The 18,463-nt window shown below is 48.0% G+C and overlaps 1 non-coding gene across 1 annotated transcript; it reads right to left on the reverse strand.

Annotated features, from left to right (window-relative positions):
* Nucleotides 1-16,989: 16,989 nt before the first annotated feature.
* On the reverse strand, nt 16,990-17,142 carry LOC122121649. Its single transcript, XR_006149994.1, has one exon. It is a non-coding gene; the product is annotated as a 5.8S ribosomal RNA (ribosomal RNA).
* Between the last annotated feature and the right edge of the window lie 1,321 nt (nt 17,143-18,463).

Raw genomic sequence — 18,463 nt, forward strand, 5'->3', positions numbered from 1 at the left:
TTGCTGATTCTCAGTAAGTAGACCTAGCCTGTCGAGATGCAGAGTCCAACCTGTTTCCTATTCCTTTTTCTATTTTTCTTAACAAAAACTGCAAAATATGTTGGAAAAATAGGATTAATAGTTAATATGATAACTTAAGCAGGGACTTGCCTAAATAAAGACATGTAAATTTATATGAATGATGGGAAAGTACATTAACTGGATACCTCTGGGAACACATAATATTCTTTCTGAACCAATGAACATTTACATATAGTTGGGTGATATAAGGCTGAGTAACAGAATGAAATATAGCATCATTCTACTCTTCAGATTTATGGAGATACTGTAACATTCATAAAACACAAAGTGATTGTGATCTCTCTGAGAGATGGCAATCTCCATGAGGGCTAGTCAACATATCCGCTGGCCGTAGCTGTTACTAAGCATCTAGTTGAACTGCTGGTGCTGCCCTATAGAGCAGCCAGGTTGGCCAACTATGTTGAGAAATCCTTGTTTCTGTACTCTCTTGTCAAGCTTTTGAAAGTTGGGAAAACTATATCAAATGACAGTGACAGTGGCTGGTCTCAGCCTTGTCTAAATAGTGATTTAACATTGCTACTTTCAATAATATATAATGTGTACTTCTCAGTTATAGAAACTCTAGATGAATGAATTCAATACTATATACCCAATAATGTTTTCTTTTTACTGACAATCACAGTTGCTCTTCTTTTAGATGTTGCTTCCTTAGAGGAATGTGAAATGTTCCTTGTCCTATGTGTTCTAATATGTGAGGATAACTGTCACAACTTGTATTTTGTTATAAAAAAAATACCATTTCTCAAGTATTACTGTGTGCCAACATCTGCTTTTTATAAAACCTCTGTGTATTAATTCACTGAATTCTGAACTGCTCTGAGCAGTTAACTGTTAATTTTCTCATATGGAAACACAGGGGTTAAACAACTTATTAGTAAGTACATGGCCAGAATTAGAGTCTAACTGTGCATCAGACAAAGAATGATAAGAATGGTTAATTGGCATTCAGATGACCATCCTGTTAGGGACTTCCCTTAGCTGGGCACAGGTTTCTCAGGCCTATAATCTTAGCTCCTCAGGAGGCTGAGGTCTGAGGATTGAGGTTCAAACCAGCTCAAGCAGGAAAAGTCCAGGAGACGCTTATCTTCAAGTAACCACCAGAACTGAAAGTAGTAATGTGGTTCAAATTGGTAGAGCACTAGCTTTGGCAAAAATGCTCAGGGACAGCGCCCAGACTCTGAATTCAAGCCCCACAATTCACACACACACACACACACACACACACACACACACACACACACACACACACACACACACCTTCTCCTATAAAAAGAAGATATTGGTTCTGTCAGCTTGAGGATTGCCAGAAGGATCACTGAAGATTTCCCTAAATAGGATTGATGGAACAAACACCCCATTCCTTCCCTTCATGAAAAGAAAATGTTGAGGTCCTGAAGTGGGACTTGGATTAACCAGTGGAAGTTGGAACCATACCAAGGACAGGCCAAAGACCACTTCCAAGGCATGGATCCTTAGCTCCTCATGCAAGTAGGATTACCAGTGGAATTTCTCTGAATTTGACTCCAGAAAACAGTCACTGAACCCAAAGGAAAGGCCACCAAACACTTTTCCCATTCCTCCAATCCCTCCTTCCTTGGTAAAGTGCAAAATAGTTTTTCAGGTTTTGGCACACAAACAAATCACCCACCTCCCCTGGTAAACTAGGTTGCAAGTGACTTAGTCATGTAAATGCATAATGCCACACTCTTTATTCTGAAGAACATCTTCAGGTTGTTTGATGCTTTAATTTTTTAAAATTCTTTTTGTCAGTTGTGGGGCTTGAACTCTGGGCCTGAGTGTTAACATGTTCCTGAACTCCTCAGATCAACGGGAGCCTTCTACCACTTGAGCCACAGCAATACTTCCTCTTTTCTGATGGTTAAGTGGAGATAAGAGTCTCACAGACTTTCCTGCCAGGGTTTGCTTTGGACTGTGAATTTTTAAATTATATTTCTATATATTTCTGCTAATGTCAGGAGACTTGGGTCTCCTTCCTCTTTTATTTTCTCCTGTATCTTTTCTTGTTTTGGAACAAATGTCATGGACTGTCCACCCATTCAAAGCTAAGCTTATTTCATTAATTTAATAGAAAAGGAATCCAGATTGCCTGCATCTCAGGGCAGCTTGCATATAATGTTAATCTGATAATTCAAAGTCATGTTGATAATTTTTTTGTAAACCATTCACTAAAGAGTTCCAAAAAAGTAAGAATATAAAATAATGTTCTGATTTCTAACAAGGTTTAAAAAAACTAATAATTCAACAAAACACATTGTATTCTTCCCAGATTCCATGGTGAAGAAGCCCTTAACACTAGCCCCCTCCTTTCAAACTTGTAGCTTTATTAAGTTTTATTAAGTTTTACTGTTCTAGCTTTAATTTTGGTACTAGCATCAGTAATCTTATAGTATTTGACAGTGAAATTCCATTTGTTAATAGCTCAATTCTTATTGACAATGGTAGATTCATGAGTTAACTATCACAAAGCATAAAATATTGAATAGCATTAATTATATGAAATTATTTCATAAATTAATATATCACATATATGCATCTTCATATAATTTTTGAAATGCAAAAGTCACATATCTGTGTTAGTATAAGAGACTAAGCAAAACCTATTGCATCATCTCCAATATTCTTTGTAAAATTTTCTTTTCTCATTAACTTTTACCTTAGGGCCTTCTTTTCTTAGCAGCCAATATATTGATGACTCTACATTTTAGTCACCTCAGTATAACCTCTTTCCTTTCCACATCTAGTTAGTCACTCATGTTAAATACCTGAGGAATAACTTGTTCCAATGTGCCTGCAAGAGGCCAGGAGGACCCAAATCTACTGGCTGTGCCCTCTCTGTCTTTCTTTTCTTAGGGAATGCAGTATCAGTGTCAGGGGTGTCAGGGATCAGGTGGTTGGAACCATAGTACTATGAATTATGTAGAACACAGTAGCAGAGACTAGGATACCAGGGAAAGAAGAATTGTGACTGTAATCGTTGAGTTACAATGGACGGGTGTAGGAAGCATGCCTGGAGTTCACTGCTCCTGCTGCTCTGAGCCCAGGGAAGCTGGGGAGGTTCCAGCTCTGGATCAGAACCAGGTGACAAGACCGGGTGTGGAATCTGGGGACCTGTGCAGTGGCCACCTCGTGCAGGCTGGGAACTTCCTTAGTGTGGCCTAAGCTTCTCCACAGAAAGTCACATTCACTCCTGAGCCTCTCCTGCCTTCAGGATTCCTGCTGTCCTCTTGCTTCCTGCCATGTCCAACTACAGGTGTCAACTTCTCCACACTGCTGAGAGGCCATCGCAGAGATGCTCACAGGGCTTCCCAAGCCCGGTTCACCATGCATGCAGGGCTCTGGGGTGCCATCCTCCAGGCAAAGTGTACCCCCATTTCAGCTTGGCCACCCCTGCCTAGGGGACCACAAACTGCATTCTTACACAGGAAGCCACGGGTACACAAGGCCATCCTGCAGTCTAAGGCATCCTTTCCCTCCTCCTGCTCAGGTGTGGGGCAGCTGTGGAGCCAACCACAACATCACATTTGATTATCTGAAAGGAAGAGGACAAAAGCTTCATTGTCCCAGATATAACTGCCCCTGGGGTTCTGTGTGTGTGTGTGTGTGTGTCTGTCTGTCTGTCTGCCTGTGTCTGTGTCTGTGTGGTGTGAGAGAGTCAGACACAGCTGAGGTTTGGGGTAAAACACTTCTTCCCTTCAGCATTGGTATCTAATGATTGTCCCCCCATCCCAATTCTGAGTCAACATTCTAAAGTTGTCCTTCTGTATACATTTATCCTTTGGTCTTCTTGATGTTTCAGATTCCTATGGTCTGCTTGTGAACTTCACCATTTTCTTGTTGAAGGTGGTGCCTTTTTAAAAAACTTATGAAGCCCTTTGATCACTTTAAAGGCTGTTTTACTGTGTTAGTGCATTTTACTTAGCCCAACTCTTGGGGCCTCGGCTGTGACTCTTAATTCTGAGATTAGCTTAGGGCTAATATGAGATACTATCCTTTCAATCTATCTTTCTAGTGAAAGATGTTCGACATCTTTATTGACATAATTGCCTGGTTGTAAAAAAAAACAGTGTTATAAATGTACAATCGGTTGATTTTAGTAAATTGTGCATCACTGTAGTGAAATTTATTTTATACTAAGGTGAATAGTTGGAATGGGAAAAAAATCACAAATTCTAAAAGGTAAAAATTGATCAAATAACAAAAAAAGAGCTGGGCGCTGGTGGCTCATGCCTGTAATCCTAGCTACTCAGGAGGCTGAGATCTGAGGATCGCGGTTCAAAGCCAGCCCGGGCAGGAGAGACAGTGAGACTCCTATCTCCAATAAACCACCAGAAAACCGGAAGTGGCGCTGTAGCTCAAGTGGTAGAGCGCTCGCCTTGAGCTGAAGAGCTGAGGGACAGCGCCCAGGCCTATAGTTCAAGCCCCACGACCGACCAAAAAAAAAAAAGACACTGATTAGGAATGAAGTACAAATGTAAATGTTTAATAAATAAATGAAATATTTGAAATTCTTATCCACAAAGGAAATATATATCAAAAAGTCACTGAGATTCCATCTTACACATCAGAATACTTATCACAACTCAAACTAACAAAAGCAAATGCTGGAGAGGTTGAAATATATCAGGAACTATATTTTGTTGTGTGGCATTATAAACTAGTGCAACCCATATGGAGCTCAGAATGGAAGTTTAGAAAATGCCAAAGGACATTTTAATGACCTTTACAACAACTTGGATACATATTGAAGGAATATAATTCAACATGAATATCCATGTTAATGGCAGGAATATTCATAGCAATCGAGCTCTACAGTCAACCTAGGTGCACCAGAAAGAGGGAATAAAGAAAATGTGATATTCATAGCTATAAACATACACTGGGATATAAGAGAAATGAATGCATCTACTATTTCATTTCAAAATATTTTTGGATATACACAATCCTAATTTCACTGGGTTTTATGGCTTTGAGTTTTTGCTTTCATGAGGAACCTCCATAATGATTTTCAGAGCAGTTACAAAGGTTAAAGATATCCTATAATATGTGGATGGTAGACTGAATTTTAAATATATCAGTGAACACATACAGGACAATCATATATAGTTCTAATTTGAAGCAATTTTTAAGAAGGCAACAATTGGGGGAAAGACAATGTTAGAAGCTTAATAACAAATTATCTTGAAAAGTTGAATAAAGAGATATAAAATGAGATTCATCAAAAGCTGTTGAATGATAGAAGATGGATGGAGGTTAGAAAAACAGATTCATCTGTATGATCAACTCGACTGAAGTATATGCATATTTGATGTACACTGATGAAACACATTCCAAATCATAAAATACCATTAAAATATTTATGAGAAGATAGAACAGGATCTGTCTTGAGTATATGTAATAGCAAGAATTCACTGGAGGATCAGAAATGTGAAGGAGAGAGAATATCGCCAAAATAGCTTATGTGAATCTGTGAAGATGCACAATGAATCTGTGTTTAGGAAAGGAGGAAAGTAGATGAAGAAAACATATGAGGTGTTGTCAAGATATATCTTACCATATACAGAGATGGAAAAATAGGAAAAATGTCCAACTAATTTAACAAAACATTTTGCTCAAATTTTAAAAATGAAACTATAAAAAATAATTCTTAATATCATCAAATAAATATGCCATGGAAGAAAATATACCATAGACAGATTTTCCCCAAAATTTGTTTTATTTGATAACAAATGGATTAAAATAAAATGTAATTATGTTTGAAGATGTTAACACTTTCAAATGTTATTGCTAGCACCAGCAAAGGAAAGTAACAGAGAAGTAGAGAGTAAGAACAATCTCTACTTTGGATGAAGATACTCAGTAGAAATTTGTGACAAAAGAATGTGCTCTCTTTTCCTCATCAATATAGAGGTAGTACACCTATCTTTTGACAGAACACTTGAGGTAAGAGCAATGAAGTTACTAATTTAGGTAGTAATTCATTACATTTATTCCCTAATTTTATGATGTGACTCCCAAATGATATGAGTGGTCCTAGGAGTTATTCTGAGCTCATTTTCATCCAGAGTTTCTAATTGCTTCACCAGCCAATATTTCTTCGGCTACTTTCATTTCTCCTTGTTTCTCAGGCCAACTTTTGTGGCCTTTTGGTTCATGAGAGAGCTGGAGAAATGTGAGGATGGCCTGGAGTCCGAGCTAACTACCACTATAGCTTAGAGGATCTGGTGAAGGACCTCCACCTGGGCCTCAGAATTAGAATTATTTCCAAATTAGAATTATTTCCGAAGGCAATGTTACCCACATTTTCAGTTTCCTATTTTGTCATGTAGCTTATTAATTTTGCATTTTGTACAAACTATAGCTTATTATATATTACTTGTACTACAAAAAATGGAGTACAAATTTAATCCTTGTTTTTGTTTTTATTCATTTGTATTTTTCATGAAGTTGTTGTGCAAAGAGGTTTCAATTCAACGAGTTTATTAGTGTAATGCATCTTGATTAGTATTAAATTGATCTACGCCATCTTTCCCAATCCTACCCATCCTCCAAGTTACCTGGTTCCATTTTTATCTATGTATCATTAATAGAATGATTGTATTTGCCATCCCTTCCTCTTTTCATTAATCTACCCCCTCTTAAACCTCTTCCCCAGCTGAACATAATTTCCCTTTCTGCTATTTATTTTCTTGAACTCCATTCTTGGTTAGTTATGCAGAGAACCACCATTACTTTAATATTCCCATGAGCAAACCAAGTACTGGGTTTTTAAATTTTATTTTGATTTCCACTTGTACATAGGAGTTGACATTCAATACGTAAGAACAGTGTACATGAGTACACTGGATCTTGATCAATGTCAACTCTTTCATAATTTTCCCCAGTGCTTTCACTACCACCTTTTCCTCAATTTCTTCATTTTGGTAGGATATGCATTAAGTTAGATCACTGCATTTCTCCCCACTTTATTGCTTCATATATCTATTTCTCCCTACCTTGATCCCAGTCCTACCTCTGAGTACTTGATTTCTGGTGTTTATTTTGTTAGAATGTGAGTTAGCTAGTCTAAGGACTTACATTATTTGAATTCTTCTGTAAACCAACCATATTTCAGTTCATATCTAGGTTTATACTTGGATTCCACCCTAAGGTGTGCATATTGTATTGATCCAGATCATGTCTACCTTCCTATATAACAGAAAACCTATCTCCCTGGGTTTGACTTTCTTCCCTTATTTCACTTAACATGATTTCCCCCAATTTCTTTTCTTTCTTTGCATTATCTTTCTTTCTAATGGATAAATAAAATTCCACTGTGCATGTACATACACATATATGCATATTTATATGCATATAGCTATCATATTTTCCTGATCTACCTGTCTGAGTGGCATAGTCCATGTCTAAATGTGATTTCTTGTACTATTATGCTTTTGCTTTCAATGTTTTGGGATATGACATAATACCATTTTCCTAATCTTGTGCATACAGTCTATTCTATAATAAAATCATTCTACTAATTTCCTAGTCTGGTCGTTTACATTTCTATCTATGTCAGCTCTTATAAATCACAGAAGTTCATAATTGTATATGATTCTGTTTTTAAGAGCAAGACTAAATGCTTGCTTGTATATAATTGACACTTGCAAATAATTTATTATATAACTATATATGCATACATATATAATTTACATATTAACACACATATATGTATATATGTATGCATATAGTATATATATAGTATCTGTGTGCTAGTACTAGGACTTAAAGTCAGAGCCTAGGTTCTTTTGCTTTTCTTTTTTTGCTGAAGATTGGCAGTCTTTCATTTGAGCCACAGCTCTACCTTTAGCAGAAAAGGGGTGGTTAGGAAATTCTAACATTTCCAACTCAAAAACCTCATCTGACTGACGGCACTGTATGTAAGGTATATTAAATAGGTAGGTTTCCTTAGGTAACCAATGAAGAGAACACCATGCGCTATTCGGGCAGGAAAAGAAGTTTATTTACAGAACTGCTGCCCCTGAAATGCATGGTGGAGAAGCATGGCTGAAACGGAAAGGGAGCATGACCCCCTCGGGGCCAGAATTTATCTAGGTCAGGGTCAGGAATAGGTGTGGACACACTGGATCCAGATGTGATCTCATGGTCTGGGACCCTTCTAAGGTCAGATGGGAGGCATGTGACCAGAGGTGGCCCAGGGTGGGACCTACCAGGAGGGGAAGGTGACTGCTTCCAGGACTGACTGTTACGTAGGTAACAGATAATGGGCAGAAACTTAGCCAAGAAGGAGAGAGGTGTCCCTGTTCAGACCTTACACCTTGATTTTTTTCTTTGTGGGTGGATGGGAAGATCCTGTATCTCCCCTGTGTCTATAACCAGTCGCTTGTTAGAATCCCTGGTCTGCTTGTGGTGTTTGGTTTGTTTTTTTTTATTTTTTTTTAAATTTTATTTTATTTTATTTGAGAACATACTGTACAGAGGGGTTACAACTACATGGGCAGGATAATGCACACATTTCCTACCAAGCATTGCAGCCTCCTCCTTTGTTTACCCCTCATCTCCCTTCCCAGCCTCCCCCCTCCCGCACACCCAATCCTTCCCCCCCTCACCCCCCCCGACACCGTAAAGCTCGTTTTTGACACGACATTTTGTACTTCTCATTGTTGCAACAGGTCCACCTGAATCCTTAAACGACTTGTTTTTCCCCATCTCCCCCACAAGTTATACTGACATCAAATATAGTGAAAGCGGGGGTTACACTGTGGGGGGGGACATACAAAGCAACAAAGAAACAATCCTATAAATGCGTTAGAAACACATGCATGAAAGAAAGAAAACATTAAAATACATATTCAAGGGTTCGTTTTCCTAACATCACATTATCTGAACTTTTCCGCTTGACTCATACATATACTAGATATTGCAAATAAGGGAAACCATGGGACCTATGTTTCTTTGGGCCTGGATTACTTCACTTAATAGAATTTTTTCCAAGCCTTTCCATTTCCTAACAAATGGGGAAATATCATTCTTTCTGATTCCTCCAGAAATTCTTATTCAATGATCGAAATCAAGATCAAGAGTCCTAAGGGAAGAGTCCATACATGGAAGGGTAAAAAGTCACTAGCCCTCACCTGTGTTTGGTGACAAGAAGAACTCCATACCAATAGTCTACCTTAATACATGAGGGCAGGGCAGGGAAGGAATAATTTATTCAGGTGATCTAGTCAGTCACACTAATGGGTCTCTAGGGCTCCCCCTCCATGTGTCCCTCTGTCTGTCTGTCTCCGCGTATGTCCGTCTGTGTGTGTGTGTGTGTGTGTGTGTGTGTGTGTGTGTGTCCGTCCGTCCGTCCGTCTGTTTGTTGATTCAGGGGAATCTAGTTGGACTTGTGGATCTCTCGTTCCCTCTCCAGCTCTTTCCCTGTGTGTCTTTCTGTCGGTCTCTGGGTCTCTGTCTCTGTCTGTGTGTCTGTCTCTCTTTGTCTCTGTCTGTCTGTCTCTCCTCTCTGTCTCTCTGTCCTCTCCCCTCCGCCCCCCCCCTTGCTTTTCATTGTGGACTCCAGGAAGAAATGTATTTCAGTCCCAGCGGGGCTCTGCTTACTCGGCTTGCCAGCCTGGAACCCACCCGCCAGCGGCAACTTCTTCCTTGGTGTCCCCGAAGGAAGGAGGGAGCAGGAACCGGTGTCTTATCTCCAATGAATCGCACACCCCACTCGCTCGTCCGCTCGCCCGTCCGCCGGCCCTGTCAACCCACAGAGAACATGAAAGCCCACATGAGCTCATGGACACTCGGTCTGTAAACAAGATGGATGCCGCTGCTGCCATTTAGGCCCGAGTTTTTAGGGAAGCTCTCTACCACCCAGACAAATTCCCAGCCCACTTCATTGAGAATGTCTCAAGGAGGATGGCTGAAGGATGGGTAGCTAATTTTACTCAATCTCTCTTTCTTCTTCTGTTGCGAGCCCCTAGACTGGCAAAACAAATGGGGGAGGGCTGGGAAGGTGAAGAGCACAGAGAGAGAGAGAGAGACAGCACCCAGCCCCAGAGTTCAAGCCTCACACCCAACACACACACACAAAAACATGAAAATAGCTGGGTGCTGGTGGCTCGCGCCTGTAATCCTAGCTGCTCCGGAAGCTGAGATCTGAGGATCTGGGTTCAAAGCCAGCCTGGGCACGAAAGACCATGAGACTCTTATCTCCAATAAGCCACTCAGAAAACCGGAAGTTGTACTGTGGCTCAAGTAGTAGAGCCCTAGGCTTGAGCTGAAGAGTTGGGGGACAGTGTCCAGGGCCAGCCAGGGTTCAAGCCCCACGTCCCGGGAAAAACCAAAACAAAAAACAAAACAAAAAGAAAACCAAAAAAAAAAAATCATGAAAATAATAAGGGAATGTGTGTGTGTGTGTGTGTGTGTGCGCGCGCGTGCGTGCGTGTGTATCACAGTATATATGTATGTGTATAAATATATGTGTGCATGTATATATACACATATGTGTATAAATATATGTGTGCATGTATATATACACATGTGTATAAATAAACGAATAGATGTGTGTTTATACATATATACGTCTATGTATAAAATGAATATATATAATATATATTACACACACACACACACACACACACACACGCCACGTACATAGTACATAGACAGATAAAGCCAAAAGTGGAGCTCTGGTTCAAGTGATAGACTGCTAGACTTGAGCCAAAAAAGCTGAGTGGCTGAATGACAGTGCCTTGACTTCAAGTCCCAGGATTGCCCACCCCCCCCCCCATAAAAAAGAGAAAAAGGAGAGGGGGGAAACACAAAGAAAGAAAGAAAGAAAGAAAGAAAGAAAGAAAGAAAGAAAGAAAGAAAGAAAGAAAGAAAGAAAGAAAGAAAGAAAGAAAGAAAGAAAGAAAACAAGCGTTAATGATCTGTTTTTCTTATCTGTAAAGAAATACCCCAAACATCTAGAGTTGAGATTGGAGCAAAGATAAAAAAACTATCTGTGCATAATTCAGTTGCCCCATTCCCCCCGACCCCCCACTTTAACCCTGAAAACACCCATGAAGTCAGGAGCTGTGTGGGTCTCTCTGTCTGTCTGTGTCTGCCTTTTGTTTTTTTTTTTCGTCTGGTTGTATGGTTGTCTGGTTGCCTGCTTGCCTGCTTGCTTACTCCATAAAACTCCACCAGAGTGACTCCTCCAGAAATTCTTATTCAATGATCGAAATCAAGATCAAGAGTCCTAAGGGAAGAGTCCATACATGGAAGGGTAAAAAGTCACTAACCCTCACCTGTGTTTGGTGACAAGAAGAACTCCATACCAATCGTCTACCTTAATACATGAGGGCAGGGCAGGGAAGGAATAAATTTATTCAGGTGATCTAGTCAGTCACACTGATGGGTCTCTAGGGCTCCCCCTCCATGTCTCCCTCTCTCTGCCTGTCTGTGTGTCTGTCTCTGTCTTTGTCTGTGTGTGTGTATGGTGGGGGCATGTGTGCCTGTTCCTGTTTGTTGATTCAGGAGATCTAGTTATACTCCCCATCTCTCCCTCTGTCTGCCTGTGTGTCGGTGTGGTGTTTGTGTGTGTGTCTGTGTGTCTCTGTGTGTGTCTGTGTGTCTGTGTCTGTCTGTCTGATTATTCAGGTGGTGTAGTTAGATTTGTGGATCTCTCGATCCCCCTCCATCTCTCCATCTCCCTCTTGTCTGCCTGTGTGTGTGTGTGTGTGTGTGTGTGTGTGTGTGTGTGTGTGTGTGTGTGTCTGTCTGTCTGTCTATCTGTCTGATTATTCAGGTGGTGTAGTTAGATTTGTGGGTGGATCTCTCGCTCCCCCTCCATCTCTCCATCTCCCTCTTGTCTGCCTCTGTGTGTGTGTGTGTGTGTGTGTCCGTCCGTCCGTCTGTCTGTCTGTCTGTCTGTCAGTGTGTCTGTCTGTCTGTCTGTCGATGATTCATTCAGGGGACCTAGTTGGACTTGTGGATCTCTCACCCCCCTCCCCATCTCTCCCTCTGTCTGCCTCTGTGTGTGTGTGTGTGTGTGTGTGTGTGTGTGTGTGTGTATGTGTGTGTGTGTGTGTGTGTGTATGTGTCTGTCTGTCTGTCTGATTATTCAGGTGGTGTAGTTAGATTTGTGGGTGGATCTCTCGCTCCCCCTCCATCTCTCCATCTCCCTCTTGTCTGCCTCTGTGTGTGTGTGTGTGTGTGTGTGTCCGTCCGTCTGTCTGTCTGTCTGTCTGTCTGTCTGTCTGTCAGTGTGTCTGTCTGTCTGTCGATGATTCGTTCAGGGGACCTAGTTGGACTTGTGGATCTCTCACCCCCCTCCCCATCTCTCCCTCTGTCTGCCTCTGTGTGTGTGTGTGTTTGTGTGTGTGTGTGTGTCTGTCTGTCTGTCTGTCTGCCTGTCTGTCTGCCTGCCTGTCTGTCTGCGTGTCTGTCTGTCTGTCTGTCGATGATTCGTTCAGGGGACCTAGTTGGACTTGTGGATCTCTCGCTCCCCCTCCATCTCTTCCCCTGTGTGTCTTTCCATCGGTCGCTGGGTCTCTGTCTCTCTCTGTCTCTGTCTCTGTGTCTTTCTCTCTGCCTCTCTGTCTCCTGTCTGTCTCTGTGTCCTCCCTCTCCCCCCTCCCCTTCCCCCCTCCCCCCCCTCCCCCCCTCCCCCCCTCTGTCTTGATTTTCCTTGTGGACTCCAGGAAGAACCATATTTCAGTCCCAGCGGGGCTCTGCTTACTCTGCTTGCCAGCCTGGAACCCACCCGCCAGCGCAACTTCTTCCTTGGAAGAAGGAAGGAGGGAGCAGGAACCAGCGTCCCAGAAGAGACTCTCATTTTGAACGTGGACACTCGGTCTGTGAACAAGATGGATGCCGCTGCCGCCGCCATTTAGGCCTGAGTTTTTAGGGGAAGCTGTCTACCACCCAGACACATTCCCAGCCCACCTCCTTGAGAATGTCTCAAGGATGGGTGGCTAATTTTATTCAATCATCATCTGGTTTCCGGAAGGAGAAAATGCCTCTGCTCACCCCCACCCCGCAGTTCCCCTCCCCGGATATCCTGCACACAAGATGGCAGTCCTTGTGATATCTGAGCTGCCACACCACACCACACCACACCACACCACACTGTGGCAGAAAGTTCCTCCTATGGATCATCTGGCCTCGGGAATTGACTCTCTCCCCGAGCCGAGCCAAGCCGAGGCCCCTTTTCCTTGGGAAAGAAGGATATCCATGAGGACAAAAATAAGACCGAAAACAGAGCAAACTTATCCATAAGACAGGTAGGGCACAAAACCTTTTGGCCGGTCGGTAAAGAAAAACCCCAGGCAAAGGCTCACCGGCCGGGAGGTGCCGGTGGCAACCCATCATCCGTCTGAGGTGCTGAGCGAGGGGGCTGAGACCTGAGGATAGTGGTTCATAGCCAACCCGGGCAGGAAAGTCTATTTGAGACTTTTCATCTCGATGGGTCACCCAAAACGCCAGAAGGGGAGGTGGACTTGGGGGGAAAAGCCCTAGTGAAGATTTCCTCGGGGCTGAATTAGTACCGTGTCATGCAAGAGCAAGAGCTCCCAGAGGACAGTACTGTACCTCTGGTTCCGGGCGGGCAGAACCTGGTGCAGACTCATTATGGTGACAGGAAGAGAAAAAAAAATCCCAGAGGTGGACTGGGCTGGGAATGTGTCTTAGCGTGCTTGAAGCCCTGGGTTCAATTCCTCAGTACCACCTAAACAGAACAAGCCGGAGAGGGGCTCGAGTGGTAGAGCAGTGACCTTGAGCATAAAGAAACTCAGGGACAGTGCTCAGGCCTTGAGCCCAAGCCCCGGGCGGGACTGGCCAAAAGGAAAAAGGAAGAGCAAATGACGATAATAATGAATTATAACAACCTATATGTATGTGTATGTCAGAACTCTCACTACCCAGTACCGGGTAGGTGAGGACTGACTGACTGAGTGACTGACCCGACCCGTGTTTTGCCCCTCCCGCCGCCCCATCCACCTTGTCGACGGCGAACGCGTGCCATCTAGTGGTGGTTTTGTGAATTGCAGTTTTCTCTCATGAAATGCATGAAAAAAAAACCGCGCACTGACTGACTGAGAAAACCAGCCTTTTATGTCCTTCTCTTCCAGGCCCAGGCTGGCTGACCCCTAGAGAGACTGCCTTCTTTTCATAGAAGGGGTGGGTGGGGATGATGATGTGCCTCGTTGGAGTATGGGGCCCATGCATAGGCAGGCAGGCAGGCAGGCAGGCAGGCAGGCTTGGAGTGGGACCGTTGTGTGTTGGAGCACCAGCTCAAGCCCCAGGATTGACTGGCAAGTCGAGAGGAAACGGAGGGAGGGAGTGTGGGGGGTGGGTGGGCGGGCGGGCGGGCGGGAGAGAGAATTCAAACAGAGAGAGAGAGAGAGAGACAGACAGACAGATAGACCGACAGACAGAGACAAAGAGAGACAAACAGACAGAGAAATAGAGAAACCGAGAAACAAGAGACAGAGACGTGGTGAATTGGTCCGACTGGCCTACATGCTCTGTCGCATCCGATCTTTGAGTTTCCTCCCTCCCCCCGCCCCCCCCCCCCCCGCTTTGGATGTGTGTGCGCGCGCGGGTGCGCGCGCACGCGCGCACGCACGCACGCACACAGAAACACGGAGATGCCCTCTGCCCCCTCTTCTCTCCTCTCCAATTCCCCCCCCTCGCCCCGGTCAGGCACCAGAAATGAGATCCCTCCCCTTCGCCTATTGCGTCGTCAAATACAAACAAAAGGCAGTGTGAGATTCAAGCAAATTTGTTTTATTTTGTTCCGAGGGTAGGGTTGTGAATTTTGATGCGGGGGGGGGGGCAGGGGGCGGTGGGGGGGGAGGCAGAGGTCGTGGTCGAGTAATCGCCTGCGGGGGAGGTGAGGATGGACGGTTATGCCACCTGCATACGTACACACCGACGGGGCAATGGATGGCTCGCGTTCTCCTCTGGCTGTCTGGTTTCTGCTGAGTGCTTCAGGTATCACCATCTGGTCAGGAAGCAGGGGTTGGAAGATAAAGAGATATTAAAGAGAGATTAGGAGCAAGCCCGAAGGCGGGGGTGGGGGGGTTGGGGAGTTGAGTGGAGGGGAGGGGAGGAGGAGAGAGGCGGATCTATGGAACGAACGACTCCTCCCCCTCCCCTTTCCCACCCCCAACACGACGGCTGTCAAAACCCTGCCCTCCTTCCTGTCGTCACGGTTACGACAGAGGAAAGACAACTGGTCGACCACGGTACCGCCAGGGCGCGGCGGGAGGGAAGGAGGCCGCGGGCGCCCCTGACCAGGGCCCCAGAGACTAAGTCCAAAACGGGATGGACAACTGGTCGACCGCGGTGCCGAATTGAGGAGGGAAATGGGTCAAGTCCCCGCGTGGCAACTGGTCAACCCGATTCATCTCGGAGAGAAAGACGGAGGAGGGGGCGCTCGGGCAGCCACCCTCTCCACCGCGGACGGGTGTGGGCCGGCGTATGGAGAGACGGGGTGGAGAAAAAGCGAATGGATGGACGGGACCGCCCGTCTCCATGGCGCCGGGGACGCGGAACAGGAGCCACCACCCCCGGTCCCACCCGCCCGACACCCCCGACCCCCCCTCCCGCTGGAGCGGGTGGAGGGCGGGGGTCGCGCGAGCAGGTGGAGGGGTCGGGAGGAACGGGGAGCGGGAAAGATCCGCTGGGAGACCACCGGCACGGCTGGACTCGCGCCGCTGGGTTGAATCCTCCGGGCGGACTGCGAGGACCCCACCCGTTTACCTCTTAATGGTTTCACGCCCTCTTGAACTCTCTCTTCAAAGTTCTTTTCAACTTTTCCTTACGGTACTTGTTGGCTATCGGTCTCCTGCCGGTATTTAGCCTTAGATGGAGTTTACCACCCGCTTTGGGCTGCATTCCCAAGCAACCCGACTCCGGGAAGACCCGGGACTTGCGCGCCGGGGCCGCTACCGGCCTCACACCATCCACGGGCTGGGCCTAGATCAGAAGAGCTTGGCCCTGCCACGAGCGGCGCCCAGGAGTGGGTCTTCCGTACGCCACATTTCCCGCACCACGCCGCGCGGCGGGGATTCGGCGCTGGGCTCTTCCCTGTTCACTCGCCGTTACTGAGGGAATCCTGGTTAGTTTCTTTTCCTCCGCTGACTAATATGCTTAAATTCAGCGGGTCGCCATGTCTGATCTGAGGTCGCGTCTCGGAGGAAGGAAGGCAAAGGGCAGTGGTGGCGCACCTGAACATCGTCCTGGCCCGGCGGACGGGCTCTAGTCGCACTAGGGAGGCAGCGGCAGAGGCGGTGGTGGCAAAGGGGGAAAGCCACGCCCCCGCGGCACGGGAAGGCCCCGCGGCCCGACGACCGTCCAGGGGACGGCGGGGGTGGGACAAGAGCCAGCACAAGAGGGGATGGACGTGGACAGGACCCGGGGCCGGCACGGCAACGCGGGCGGCACGCGGGGAACCCTCCCCGGGGAAGACGCGCGCGTCTGGCGGATGGCACGACCGCGGCGTCCCGCGGGACCATCCACCTCGGCGTGCGAGTCCGCGGGGCACGGGGGCCCACAACGCGCTCGCTCGCGGCCGGCGGCCGCAGCACGGGGCCGCCCTGACCCGACTCGAGCGCCCAGCGCGAAAACGTCATCCCCCAGTTCGGGCACCGCGGAACACAGTGCGGGGCGGGACAGACAAGACCCGGCCGCGGGCTCGTCTCTGCGCGGATACCAACCCCCCCTTCCGGGATGACCGCTCGCTCACTCGCTCGCTCGCTCTAAAAGCCAGACGGGACTGCGAAACGACGACCGCCAGAGTCTGAACTTAGGGGGATGGAGGGCCCCCAAAAGGTGGCCCTGCGAAGGGACACCCCCAGCCGCGCCACCCTGCGGGGCAAGGCAAATCCTGGGGGGCGATTGATCGTCAAGCGACGCTCAGACAGGCGTAGCCCCGGGAGGAACCCGGGTCCGCAAGTGTGTTCGAAGTGTGGATGATCAATGTGTCCTGCAATTCACATTAATTCTCCCAGCTAGCTGCATTCTTCATCGACGCACGAGCTGAGTGATCCACCGCTAAGAGTCATATGAATCGGGTCGTGGCCCGACGCGGGGCACACGCGGCTGGCATGGCGCTGTTTTCCTGGTCCCGCACCCCCAAACCCGAGAGGGGAGAGGAGGGCGTGGGCGGGTCGCCTCGGGCCGGCCAGCAGAGACAGAACAAGAACGAGATGGAGGGGGTCAGACAGACGAGACACGGGGACGGGGACGCCCGGCGCCACGGCCACGTCAGCGCGGGCGGGCGGCGGGCAGGCGCTCGGACGCCCCCGACCCCACAGGCGCCCCAGGGGTGCCCACCCCCAAAGCCCGGGCTGCGGGAGAAGCGGCCTGCCCGCAAGCGAGCGTGGGCCTCCCCAACCCGGGATGGGGGCGGAGTCTTGGAGAGACTGGGGACCGGCCTCCCCACGGGCCCGCCGCCCCGACCCCTTGGATGGACAGGCGACCCCCGATGGGTCTTTAAACCTCCCCACCGGCACCCGATACCAGGTACCTGGACACGAGAGGGCCGATGAGCGAGGTAGGGGGGCAGCGACGCCCGGGAGGCGGCCGCCGGACACCCTACCCACCCCCGAGCTGCAACACCGCCAGCCCCACCCGCTGCCACTCCCCCCATCCACACGGGGGAGGGGGGTGAACGGAGCTGTGGGACGCGGCAAGCCCGGTAGCAGGGGCCACCCCGCCAGAGGCGGGGTAAGGTGCCATCGCGGGGAGCCGGTCCCAGACCGGGCCACCGAGGCCACGGGGGGCAAGGGCGGGGCGGAGGGGAAGGCGAAGGCGGACCGAGAGGGGGAGGATGGCGGCCACACACTGGCGAGGCCGAGACCCCCCGACCGATGTGCGAGGCGCCCAGTGCGGGAAAGCCAGTGGGGAAGGGGACTGCCACGAGGGCGCTCAGGCAAGGCGAGGCAGGGGCCCGAGGCGTGGTGCCCCGCGGTGGCGCAGGACGGGAGAGGAGCGCGGGGACGTGGGGAGCGAGCGCAGAGACGGAGGCGGGCCGACAGGGAAAAGCGGACGTGGCGGCAGCCCCTAGCAGCTGGGGAATGCGATGCGCCATGCGGGCCCGGACGCGGGAGGGGTTGGCAGAGCAGGGGCAGAGGGAAGCTGGTGATCTGGACAAGGACGTCCGCGGAGGCAGCGGGGCACGGGGGGCGACACAGCGGCAGGGAGGGCCCGCGGGCCCGCTCGGCATCAGCGGGACGGAGGGCACATGCCCATCCACTCCTGGCCACCCGGGCCCGGAACCTGGTCCCACCGCAGCTACCCGCAGCCGGCGGGCGACACAACCCACCCGCAACATGCCTTAACCCGGGCACCGGCTCGCCTACCCGTAGCACAGGCGCCGCGG

Source organism: Dipodomys spectabilis, unplaced genomic scaffold (genome assembly GCF_019054845.1).
Source record: "Dipodomys spectabilis isolate Male_0828 unplaced genomic scaffold, ASM1905484v1 ptg000192l, whole genome shotgun sequence".
Taxonomy (NCBI): Eukaryota; Metazoa; Chordata; class Mammalia; order Rodentia; family Heteromyidae; genus Dipodomys; species Dipodomys spectabilis.